Consider the following 12,378-nt stretch of genomic DNA (forward strand, 5'->3'; position numbering starts at 1 on the left):
AGTAATCCAGGGTGATCTCATCTGAAGACACTTAATTTGATTACATCTGCAAACACCCTTTCTCCAAATGAGGTCTTATTTACGGGATCTGGGATGTGGACTCATCTTTTGGGGGAGCCACCATTCACCCCACAACATTCAGCCTGACACAGAAGTGGGGGTGTTTCGGGCGGGGAGCTGTGGTGGCCTGGTCCACTGAACCTGCCTGAGTTACAACTTGTTCTAAGGGGATCCTATACCCCCGTGTCAGTGCTGGCCTGCCCGCCCCAGGGTCCAGCCGGCTGGGATCCACCCCCCGGGCCTTGAGCCTGGCCCTGGTGCATTTTCTGACTCAGAGCCTGACACAGAGAAGCCATTCTGCTGAGATCTGGGGCAGGCTCTCTGGCGACACTGCTATCTTAGGTACTTTCCTGAGCCAGCATTCCTGGCAAGGGCACTGATTCTCCGTGAGTCAGGCAGCGTGGTGCGACCGAGGCTTCAGCTCTGAGCTCCCCGTCCCTGCCTGCGGCCTGAAGCGTTAGGACCAAGGACCCCAAGTTTCTTCTGCTCCCGCAGTCTGCACCCCGACTCCACTCGGGATCACGGGTCGGGGCGATGAGCCAGCTGTCCACAGCGGCCTGTCTGCATGCAGAGGGAACCCACCAGGTGCCTCTTTATTCCGTGCACAATGCCCGCTCCCATGGCAACCATCCACCAGGAACCCGCCAGCACCCCGGCACAAAGGCGTGACACATCTCTCCAGCCACGCCACGTTCTCACTACGTTCATGTGTCTTTTCGGGGGGCAAATAGCTGTGTGTGTGACTCTACTTTCCTTCCTGAGCTGGTTGTGCCAGGCCCAGTGTCCCTATTGAAGCCCTCCCCACGGCCCCCCCTTGTTTGGGGGGCTTTGTCTCTCTCTCCCTTTTTGCATATTGTTTTCCTTGACAGGCATTTGTCTTTACTATAATAAAGTATACTTTTCTCGCCATTCTATATCTTTTTTTTTGGTAAGTGTTATAATGATCAGTAAGAAAAGGTTTTCTTCTATTTACATTTGACCAGGGGAAGTTTAATAGCAAAGCTGGGACTGAGGGCTCAGGGCCGTGTCTTAGTGTTCCCCCTTTAGTTTTCTATCCATATTCACCTTCTCTTTCCATTCTTCTGTCTGATTGAAGCTTACCCGACCAAACACACTGAATTCTCTGTCCTTCACCTCTGAACAGAGTTTTCAAAGTCACATTTTGTTTTGTTACCTCCAGAAAAAGAAACATTTGCTTCAAAATACCATGTTATAATCTTTGTGGAACTCAGGATCTGTGGGAAAGGTAAAACGTTAACATTTCTTAAATGGCTGTTTCGTATGACTCATGGTTGAGATAAAACGTGAGGCCTTTTTGCCTGTGTGGCGTTGGTCTGGGAATAGATTTAAAACAACACACACTGTTGGCTTAATCATATCTTTAAAAAATGAGGGGCTAATGAGCACTTTCTCTGTGCCAGACACCGAGCTTGGCTCTTCAAATATCCCCTTCATCTTGTTTAATCCTTGCGCCCTGTGAAGTGGCGTCCGTATCTGCGTCTCCATAGGGAAGGAAGCCCTGGAGTGGACGTCTAGCGCTTTCTGAAATCCCACTTCACAGACCCCCGTCGCTCTGGCCCCAGACTCTCCAGCTTTCCATGACGCGTCTTCACAGCCAAAGTCCTTCCATCATCGGTTCAGTAAGTAGTGGTGAGACGCGAGCCCTGGACTTATTGGAGGGCAAGCATGTGCCACCCTGCTCTCAGGGGCTTACAGCTCGGGGTGAGGCGGTCAGGAAGCCAGAAATCACGAAGAAGGGTGATTAGGGCTGTGACAAAACCCTGCATTGCGGGGACGCCAGGTTCCCCAGGTGGCCAGGGGTCCGGCTCTGAGGAGGGGTTGTTAAGAGGAGACCTGAAGGCTAAGAAGGAGCGGGGTGTGTCAGAGTGGGGAAGGGACAGAGGCAGCGTTCAGGGAGCCTGAGGGACAGAAAGGGGCCCAGCGTGGCTCGCCCCTGCGAGAGGAGGGTGGGGGAAGGAAGTTGGAGGCAGAGGCAGGGCCTGACCCAGCAGGGTCTTCGAGACCGTGTGAAGACTGGGCTTTCCTCCAAGGGCCGGGAGACGCACCGGGCAGCTTTAGGCAGGGTAGTGATTTTTGACGACTTACTATTAAGATCAGCCAGTGTGCTTGTGCGGCAGGACGGTGGGTGGGAGGCGAAGTGTCTGGTGACTGCATCTCATGTCCACCACGCGTCACAGTGTTCTCACAACAAAACTTCCCGACAGCGCAGAAATCTCACCTTGGCCGCGAGACAGGTTCAGACTTCCTGTGCAAGTTCTGCGTGTGGATGGACGTGTCCAGTGTTTTATAGAATGTCCCTTGATTTGGGTTTGCCAGCTGCTGTGCTCATGGTTACACTGAGGTTGTGGTGTTTTCGGGGGGCGCCCATGTAGCTGAAGGGCCCACCTCATCACGTCCTTTCATAGGTACATGCTGTTAACACAGCGTGTCCCTGAGGAGGGGCCGGGCATTTTGACCCCATCAATCTGTGCCAAGCAGAGCGGTGGGCTCCGGGGACTTGGGAAGGCATGAGGCAGGTCTCTCTCAAGGAGCCCCCAGTCTGGTGCAGAAGGGATGGAGGCATGCGAAAAACAATGGTAAACGAGCATGGCCTGTGTGTTTCACAACAGCTGAGAGGGACGAGGGGCAGGAAGGGTAGAGGGCGGTGTAAACGTACTGACCTCCTGGGATGGGAGGATTCAGGGAAGTCCTCAGGTAAGATGCCTGAAAAGGTCTTTAAGGATGAATGGAAGTTGGTCAGGCAGGTGTTGGGGGGAAGGGCTGTGCAGGTGACCATCAGCAGGTGAATGGCTGTGGGGGCTGAGGTGGCTGGTGGGCAGGAAGTGTGGTGGTGTGCATTGCGGGGGTACAGTGTGGGGGTGGGACTGTAGAGGGTCTGGAGGTCACACCAAGCGTCACCCTTTCTGTAGGCTCTGGGTTGCTGAGGTGTTCAGGCCTCACATGGGCACTCGGGTTCCACGTAGAGCAGGGACGTGGTGGGGAAGCAGATGGTGAGAGAGAGCAGGTAGGAGCTGGCTGTGAGTCTCCACAGGAGAAGAGGACGACCTCAGTGAGGGTGGGCCATTTGGGAGCAAGGGAGTGGGTGAGTTTAGAAATTAAAGAAGCAAACAGGATGAAGTGGAGACTTGGGGGCCAGCCTGAGACCTAAGGGGAGGTGACACCCTCCGCCCTCTGGGTTGGACAGATGGTGGGGCCATGTCCCCATCAGGAACTGCAGGCAGGTTTCCGGGTGAGAGGAGGCAGAGGGGACCAGCTCTGTGGGACAGAGGAGGCAGCGGGGCGTGTGCGTCTGGGACTGGAACGGGACAGGATCTGCGGGTGGTTGCTCTGTACATGGTAGGGGCCGGGTGACAGGCCTGGAAAGAGGGTCCTACAGCCCGAGCACAGGGGATGGTCAAGAACAGAATCCCACGGGACAACAGTTTTGTGGAACTAGCAAGATCTTCAAAGATGTAAGCACACCGGCCATGGCAGAGTGTTCTGGATAAATTTCAGTGTGACTTTAAAATTCTGGAGCATCCGTTTAAGAGGATTAGAGGCTGACTTCAATACTTGGCAAACCACGTTGTGGGCTCTTTGCTTTTTCACACTTGGCCGTTTTGCAGAGGAAGCTGCCCCACTTTACCTGAACCCTAAGTCCCGTTGGACACCACTCAGCCTGACCACCTCTAACCCAACACCATGCTAACATCTGCACCAACACCTCCGTGACCTACTACTGGCTGTGGAAAAAGAGAAGTCCTCAGCTGAAGTGGATTAAGTCAGAAGGAAACTTGGCAGCTCTCTTAGTGGGAAGCCCGCTTTTCAGGGGTAATGGGGGGTGAGCTGAGTCAGGAGTACCAGCTTCTGACAGCAGCCCCGACGGGGGGGCAGGGCGACTTCTGCCCATCCCCTAATTTCTCTGGCCTCGTGTCTTCCCGTCCAGTATTAGGGCTGGAGGGACGGCTTCTGAGTGCCCTTTCCCCTCCAGACTTGGCTGTCCTTTGTTTCTCCACCATTCTCTTCCTAGCTCTAAAATACAGGTGAAGGATTTTATGTTTGGCAGGTTAATTAACTTTCCGTATTTTCCACTCCCCCTACTTCTGTCTTCCTCTGAGTAAGTGGCAAGTGTACGCTGATGTAACTGTCCTGCTAGTGTCACATTTTCTATTGTAATTCCTTTGGCCTTGGATCAGTGGTCTGGAGATCTCGGTGTCTCTTCCTCGATTTCTGTAATTTTTCCAGCGGCTGGTTCATGTACCTCCTCTCTGTGTAGCAGGCTCCACTCACCAGAGGCAGCGAGGTGAAGCCCCCGGGCCCATGACAGCTGACATATTTCCCACCTGCTGAGCAATGATTCGCGTCAAATGAGGATTTATGACCAATCCTCATGAATTAAGGCTGCCTCGTGAGCCCCAGGCGAGGCCCTTGCCGGAGAGCGAGGCTTCATTAATCAGGATGGGAGGCGTCCTTGCTTACTCAGGGACAAACACCCGTGCATGTGTTTGTTAGAACTACGTCTTTCTACTTTGTGGTCATTGTCACTCGTGCCAGTGTCATAGACCCTGTTTGGGAGGGTGCTGCCTGCTGGAGGCCACCCCATGGATGGGTGGCCTGTGTTTGATGGGTAGACAGGGTCTGCTCAAGCACCCTGGTTCTGGAAGAGTTGAAACCAGTGCCATTTCTGGGTCCTAAACTTTGGGGTGTCACCAGAAATCCACGATGTCACCCTCTTTCTCCGTCTTGGTCTCACACACTGTCACTTGCTCATGCCACAGCTCTGTGCTCTTCTGCTGTCAGTCGTGTGTCCTGATCAGTGACTGAACGCTCCTCCTATGTCTCGATCCCTAAAACAGGGGTGGCGTGGTAACCCCCTTAAGGTGGGTTGATAGTGTCTTCCCCACATATGTCTACCTCCCAGCCCCTGGAACCTGAGCATGGGGCCTTATTTGGAAGTTGGGTCTTTAAAGATGTGATTAGTTAAGAATCTTGAGAGGAGACGATCCTGGGTTAGGGTGCACCCTAAATCCGATGACTAGTGTCCTTATCAGAAAAGGAGGGGACAAACAGAAACCCGCAGAGAAGGCCAGCCAAGGACAGCTCCAGCCCCCACAAGCTGGGAGGCACAGGAGGGACCCTCCCCTGGAGCCTCCAGAGGCAGCGTGGCCCCACCCACACCTTGATTTTGGACTTCGGGCCTCAGGTACTGGGAGAGCTTCAATCACTGTTGTTTGAATCCACACGGTTTGTGATCCTTTGTCACCACAGCCACAGGACGCTAATGCACACGGTCCCGCCCCCCATGAGGATGGTGTACAGAAGTGAGACAGTCACACTGGCTCAGTGCCTGGACGATACTGGCTATGACTGCTCTCTACCTCCCCTCCACTCCTCAGGAAGTGCTTTGCCCCTGCCTGGGCTTCCATGGAGAGGGGCATCAAGAAGCGAGCTGGGGGTCCCTTTGTGGCGTTTGTCCCGGGATCTCACTCGCTCAGACTCTCAGTAAGAAGTCTACCAGGCAGCAGGCCCTCTGAGACAGGGAGGGAAAACTATTTTGAACTTGGTTCTGTTACCATTGTATTGTAAAACATTTTGTGTGTGTGTGTGTGTGTGTGTGTGTGTGTGACAAATGATGTCAACTCGTTTATGGGATGCAGTGGGGTGTGCATAAATTTGCAGGGGAATTAGTTCAGCCCCAAGACTGCTGGCGGTTTAAAACAGCCCACCATACCAGCACTGTGGCATCAGCATCTGTCCTGCTAATGTGATGGAGTGACGTGGCGGGGCTCCAGGGAAGGCCAGGGGTCACAGCTGGGGTCAGAATGACCTTTCCTGGGCCCCTCTTATCACAGTATAATCCAGGGGTTTCCATCCCTGGTTGGACAAACGAGGTGTTTTTGAAATGGTGGCTCCTGAGTCTCACCACACCTACTGAGTCACAAGCTTCTGGAAAGGGTCTTTCAAACATTTTCTGGGGGTCTTCATAGCTGCTGGAGTAACCTAGGTGACATCGGCCTTGACCTCAGCTAATAGGAGCACTCTAGAGCTGCCGAGGTCAAGGGCAGTGGCGGTTAATGCCCCTGCACAGAGCGTGGCATCCGCGGTTCTGCTCCGCAGGGGGTCCTGGGTCAGCGTGGACTCCACTCGGGGAAGCAGGACAGCCACCAATGGGACATAAACACAGAGAAGAGGTACAGGGCCACTTGGCTGAGCCCTTGTCTACCATCATATGGGAGCCCACAGAGCAGGGAGGGAACCTCCATTCTAAAAAGCTCTTTGGCAGATTTGAGCCTTGAGAACCCTCTGAATAAATTTAAACGGGGATCTGAGCAGTTTCAGATCAAAGTCTACGCAATTTTTTTCAAATAGTAATAAGGCCTTAAACACAGCATGACTTCTGCTCCAAGGGTCTGGGGTCATCAGAGCTTTGAAGATAAGAATCCAGACCAGGATGGTGCAATGTCTACTGGTCTGAGTAAGGAGGAACTAGAAGGTATGAGTCATGCATCTGTGCGTGCGTGTGCGTGCGTGTGTGTGTACGCACGCGTGTGTGGATGGACAGCTAAATTATTGATACCACGTAAGCACATACAGCTCTCATTCTTATATGATGGTTCATCCTTTCTCAGCAACCCTCTGGTCGGCCCCAGGAAATCCTGCATTTAAAAAAGGCATCCGGAAAGCATTTTCTATGTGTTTGGAGGAGTCTCAGCCCATGCAGAATGCGAGCTGTAAGAGGCGTCTTTGTTGCCACGAGCCACTTGGCACCACAGCCTTCTGCCCCCGGTGGGGGGGCTCCTGCGCAGCCTGGATCAGAAGCAGCGACTTGGCTCAGGAATGTGTATTCTTCTGAAGCGAGCAGAATGGAGGGGGCCGCGGGTCAGCGGAGCTGTGGCCACCCCTGGCCCATGGCCCAGTGTTTGACAGGCTGTGGCGTCCGTCTGGGCTTCATCCTTCCCATCTAGGAAGCGGGGAGCTAGCTCTTTCTCCAGCAGAAATCCTAGCGTATTTGAGGAGCATGAGGGATGATCTGGTCTCAGCCCTGGGGACAGCGGTCGTCTTCAGTGAGGCCACCTGCACGACCACATCTGCAGGGTCTCCTCGGAGCCCGCGTGGCCCGGTGACCGCGCTTCTCTCCCCTCCATTCCTCATCTCGTCTCGTCGCCCATTTACTCCCCTTCTCTTTTTCTCAGTCTCCTTTATGAATTTTCCTCCTCCCGCCCCGTTGGGGTCTGTGCCCAGCGCCCTTCTCTTCTCATCCTTCGTGCTCTGCCCACCCCAGCTCCTGTGATCGCCGACAGGCTGAGCCCCACTCTTTCTGTCTAGGCTGCCCTGTCCCCTGAGCTCCAGACCCACATATGTCCCCAGGATGTGTCCACTGGCAAGACCTGTGGCCAAGTGAATCCCCACTTTTCTGAAATGAAACTCCTGTCATGAGGCCGGAGGCCCTGGGAGTGACTTGGACTGAGCCCTGTCCGTCTGCACCTGGTCGTCTCCTCCCCGCATCCAGCAGCGGTCCCTTCGGGCAGCTGTTCTCAGACACGAGTCCACCCTCCTTCCTCGCTTCCCTAAAGCCTTTCACTGGACCCCATCTCAGCATGACACAAAAGTCTGCTCGGTTTGTCCTTTCCAGCCTTTTCTACGTCCCACTGAACACGCATTCCTGACACTGATTCTCCAGAGGGCCCTCTGCGTGGGGCCATCAGGCCTCTGGGTGGATTTCTAATCATCCTTCAAGACCCTGTTCAGTTGTTGCCTCCTCTGGAGAGCTTTCCAAGTCCCTGGGAAAACCCACTCCCCCTCCATTGTCAGCGCATGCTGCTATCATCACGCCAGCGTCTCCCTGGGCCAGCGTCATCTCTACCCCATGTTTCACATTCTTCCTCCTGCAGGCTCTGTGGCCCTCAGTGCAAGGACGTTTTCTTACACACCTGCCTGTCCCTGGCCTTTCCCCACTGCCTCACCCCAGCACCCAGGCGGGTCTGTCTGGCCTGGCAGCCACCTGCCGAATGCTGCTGAGAGCAGGGCTGCACAGCACGGCTTCCGGCCAGGGAGTGGGAGGGCCGCCCATTCTTCTCAGAGTCCAATATTGTTCCCCATTTCGTAGACGTGACCGCTGCTCTGGTTACCCTTGCAACACCATTGTTCCTTCTTTCTGTCTTCTTCAATCTTACTGTTTCTTCTCTCTTCACCTGAGTCTCAGGCAAAGGGGAAAACGCCATGGCCAGAGTCTGGAGGGTGGGGCAGGGTATTGGGAACATAAGAAGGGCCAAGATAATTGTTGCTTTTATTGTCTTCCTCTCCTGCTCACTTAAAAACAAAATCAAGATACAAGTCACGTGCCGTAAATTCACTCTTTCATAATGTACAATCAGTCTTTGTAAAATATTCACTGAGCTGTGCAAATGTCTCCACTCTGATTCCAGAACGTTCTCGTCAGCCCAGGAAGGAAGCCTTGGTCAGTCCTTCCTCACTTACTCCGCTCTCACTCTGAACTGCTAATTAGAGGGTTCTGCACATCTTCTTTTGAGGGGTGGCTGGAGTCAGCATATAACCAACACATTTTTTTTCACTTTTAGTAGATTTTAAATTAAAATGGAATCCTAGCTTCCCAGAGTTGACTGTAACCTGGCTAGGCTTCTGTACATAGGGGTGTCCATGAAAACATACATCCGATGAGTTAATATTTATAGTGTTTAGAACTGTGCCTGGCACGGCGTACACGCTACAGACATGTTTGCCAACGAATGAACGAAGCGGCAGTGTTATCTGGAGAGGCGGGATCACAGACACACAGAATCCACATTTCCTCCAAGAGGATCTAATGGAAAATTCCACCTGCTCAACTGAGGCAAAGCATCGGATTTGAAACACCAGGAGGTCCTTAAAAAGGGGAGACCGCAGTCTCTCCTCTGCAGGATGGAGGCATCATAAGAACGTGCCGTACCATCAAAAGCTTTTAGAATGAACTTACAAAAACAATGAGCTCTAGTGGCTTTTGGCATTTGTTTCTTGATTGCTAAACTGACGCATTTTGCAAGAAGAGCTCCCTTCCCAGCCTTGAAGGACGTTATGGTGAGAGACAGACCTGCAGCTACGGTTGGAGCCAGCAAGTCCAACTGGAGGTTCCGGGAGGAATTCCGTCTGGAGGAAAACATACCCTGTCCCGCGGGCAGGGTGGTGTGGCGAGTCGGCGATGGACAAGGGGCGTGGACAGCAGCAGGGCCCTGGACCCAGGTGGGGCTCCGGGCCAGAAGGCGCAGAGCCGAGACTTCCTGGCGGTGACCCGGCAGACAGGAGCGAGGTCCAGGAGGGCACGTTGGGCACAGGTCAGCAAACCAAAGAGTCTAGTGCCAAGGCACCAGAAGCTGGCCCATGTGGGGGACCCAGTTCCCAGAGTGGGTAAAGGTGGTGACCTGGCCACAGGAGGAACTGGAGCCAGAGTTGGCCAGAGCAGTGCCCGCCTTGGAGCCAGGTGGGCCGAGGACCGACCAGCCTTCTCTGCACCCTGGAGCCCCGTGATGGAGGGGCGGGCAGGATGGGGCAGCAGGGGGCTGGCTGTGGCTGGCTGCAGTGGTGAGGAGAGGAGGGTCTGAGGAGCACCTGGCTGGTCTTTGCAGAGATGAGGTTGTGTGTTCTCACACTGAGTGTGTTCCTACTTGGTATCTAAGTCAGGTACATCGGACAGGATGGGGTGCGTAAGCAGTGGCCAGACTGGAGAGAAACCACTGGTGCCGGCTTCAGCGAGTGGCCTCGGGGTGAAGCAGCCTGGGCTGGAATCCCAGCTTGACCACTTGGCTTCAGGGTTGTTATCAACTCCTCTGGGACGGGGCTAATTGTAAATCCTTGTGATAAGGATGCGTGAGACAATGTATGCAGAAAGCACCTATGGTTATAACAGACGGAACCTGGGAAGGGCATTGTCACTGATCGCACTGCTAAGTACAGTCAGCTCAATGACCGTGGCCATCTGCTCATCCGTTAGTTTCCTGGCCCCCACACCAGTGTTCCTTAACTTTTTCTTGCTTTTTCCTTGAGTCAGAAACTCCTTTCAAAACCTGATGAAAGTTTTTCATGCTCTCCCCTAAAATTCACCCATACGTTTTGCAAGGAACTTCAGAGGGTTCAGAGACATCCAAATTGAGAATCCCTGCTCTTGAGGACCAGGCTGATTTTGTGACTGTCATTTTCTCTGTCCCTGTGCCACGTGCATGTGTAATGCTACAGAAGTGCTTTACAATTCTAAGTTGCAAAGCTGACTTTATGCGTTTGATACCCACACATCGGTTAGGCTGCTGAGTGAAACCATTCCTCTGGCATAGCCCCTGAGACCCTCTACTTCCTCTGACAGCTCTCTGGGGTAGCTCTGAGCCTGCGAAGAGCCCCGCTCCTGGGCATTGTCGGGTTCCTTCTCCTTTCTGTCTTGTCGAAGCCATTTCTGTCCTAGGGAGGACACGCTGTATTGAACTCTGTCACAGGTAGATGTCAAGTTGCCTTTCTGGACCTGACCAACCCCCATTCATCACTGTTCTCTGGTGTCTCTCTAACTTCCGCGTCCCATACATCGTCGACCCTCACGTTCTCCTTCCCAACTGATGTTTGGGTGGGAATTTTGTGACAGAGGCAATGAAATGAGATAGAGTGACAATCAATGAAATAATGGGCGTTGGTAAAATAAAAAATCAGGAGGATCTTTAAGAATTAATATGATATGATTTCCAGGATATGTTATTAAATGAGGATATGTTGTTGAGATGTAAAAGACTGTTAGGAAGGAGGAATGAGAATATATGATTATATTTGCGTATTGGTGCAAAAAGAGACCCAGAAAAGATAAAGTAGAATTTAGTAAAAGTGCTGACCTTTAGGGATTGGATAAGAATAGGATAGCGAGTAAGGATGGAAGAAAGGGTTGTTTGAGTATAATTTTGTATATAATTGTGATTTTTGTAGCGTACATATTTTAATATTCAAAAATAAAAGTTAAAATGGTAAAAAAAGCAATCTTTAGTATAGAATAAAAACAAACAAATTAATTTAAATCGATCACCTTAAGTGCATAAGAGAAAAGAACTAATTCAAATATCTTTGAACTTTTCTAAGTAGACTTGTTATTGATCATGGCGTGGCTGCTGTAATTCTATAGCTTTTAAATTACTTGGTAAATATTGTGGGAGAGATCAAATAAGTAACTCTATTCATATTGTTGTGCCCCAGGGATCTCACAGTGGGGGAAGGGAGACCCAAATCTGGAATGGGGGGGTGAGGAGAAGCTGTGGGCTTGGGTTTGACTTCGAGGTATCGGAATGGAACACGTTTATTTCTTACCTGTCACCAACAGTACCAAGATGCTATGGCATCCCAGTTACAATGAGCACACCCAGCACCCAAAACTTGGTTTCTAAATACCCTTTTCCACTAAAGGGAATCAGGGCTCTTTGGAGAAATGACTGGTGTCAGTAGGGAAGGTACAACTTGCACCTAGAACATCAAATTTCAGAAACCAAGGGCGTGCCCATGTGCGGACAGGAATATGCAAAATGACGGGAGCTGGCTTGTCCATCAGAAAGCATAATTATGTGCTGCAACAAGTTCACCTTTCTGGCATTCTTCCCAAAGGCATTACTAATGAGGCAACAATCAGGCAGATCCAGAATGCCAGACTTTCTACAAGACAAATAGCATGGACCCTGTTCAATGCCATGGAAAACAAACCCACCAACCGAAGGGTGGTAGATGGGAACTGCTCTGAAATAAAAGAAAGTTAAACAAACAAACAAACAACCAAAAAAGAATACACTGCAAGAAGCTTAATTGGATCCTGGGGCAAAAACGAAAAGCTCTGTAAAAGGCATGTTGGGACAATTGGGGAAAGGAAAGTGTGGACCGTGCAGTCAATGGGACTGCTAAATTCACGTTTCTATTCTTAGAGGTAATGGCAGGATTGCAGTCACCTCCGAGAGTAGGGTCGTCAGGGGTAAGTCTCCCCACTGCTCCCGCTGTGTGGTTCCTTCCTTCTGCAGCAGCTGGGAGGCCGGTGATTAGCGAGGAGAGAGGGTCGTTGCATCCGTGCCAGAGCCTGCAAGCGCTGCTGCATTTTCCAGCTGTGCTGCCATTTATCTCCTGCTTATTCAAAGGGGAGCCTGAATCCTGTGGGTGGGATCGATCTGCTCTGTTCAAATTTTCTTGTAACTTGTGTGCTCAGATTCCTGAGCATGTGTGGAAGAAGATTTTACTGGTGTCTCTAAGCCCTCCTGGTCAGGCCAATAGCTATTTTCAGTTGGGTTTCTGGCTCGTAAACCTCCTTCTCATGTGACC

Source organism: Rhinolophus sinicus, chromosome 17 (genome assembly GCF_057876585.1).
Source record: "Rhinolophus sinicus isolate RSI-liver-muscle chromosome 17, RSI-T2T, whole genome shotgun sequence".
Lineage (NCBI taxonomy): Eukaryota > Metazoa > Chordata > Mammalia > Chiroptera > Rhinolophidae > Rhinolophus > Rhinolophus sinicus.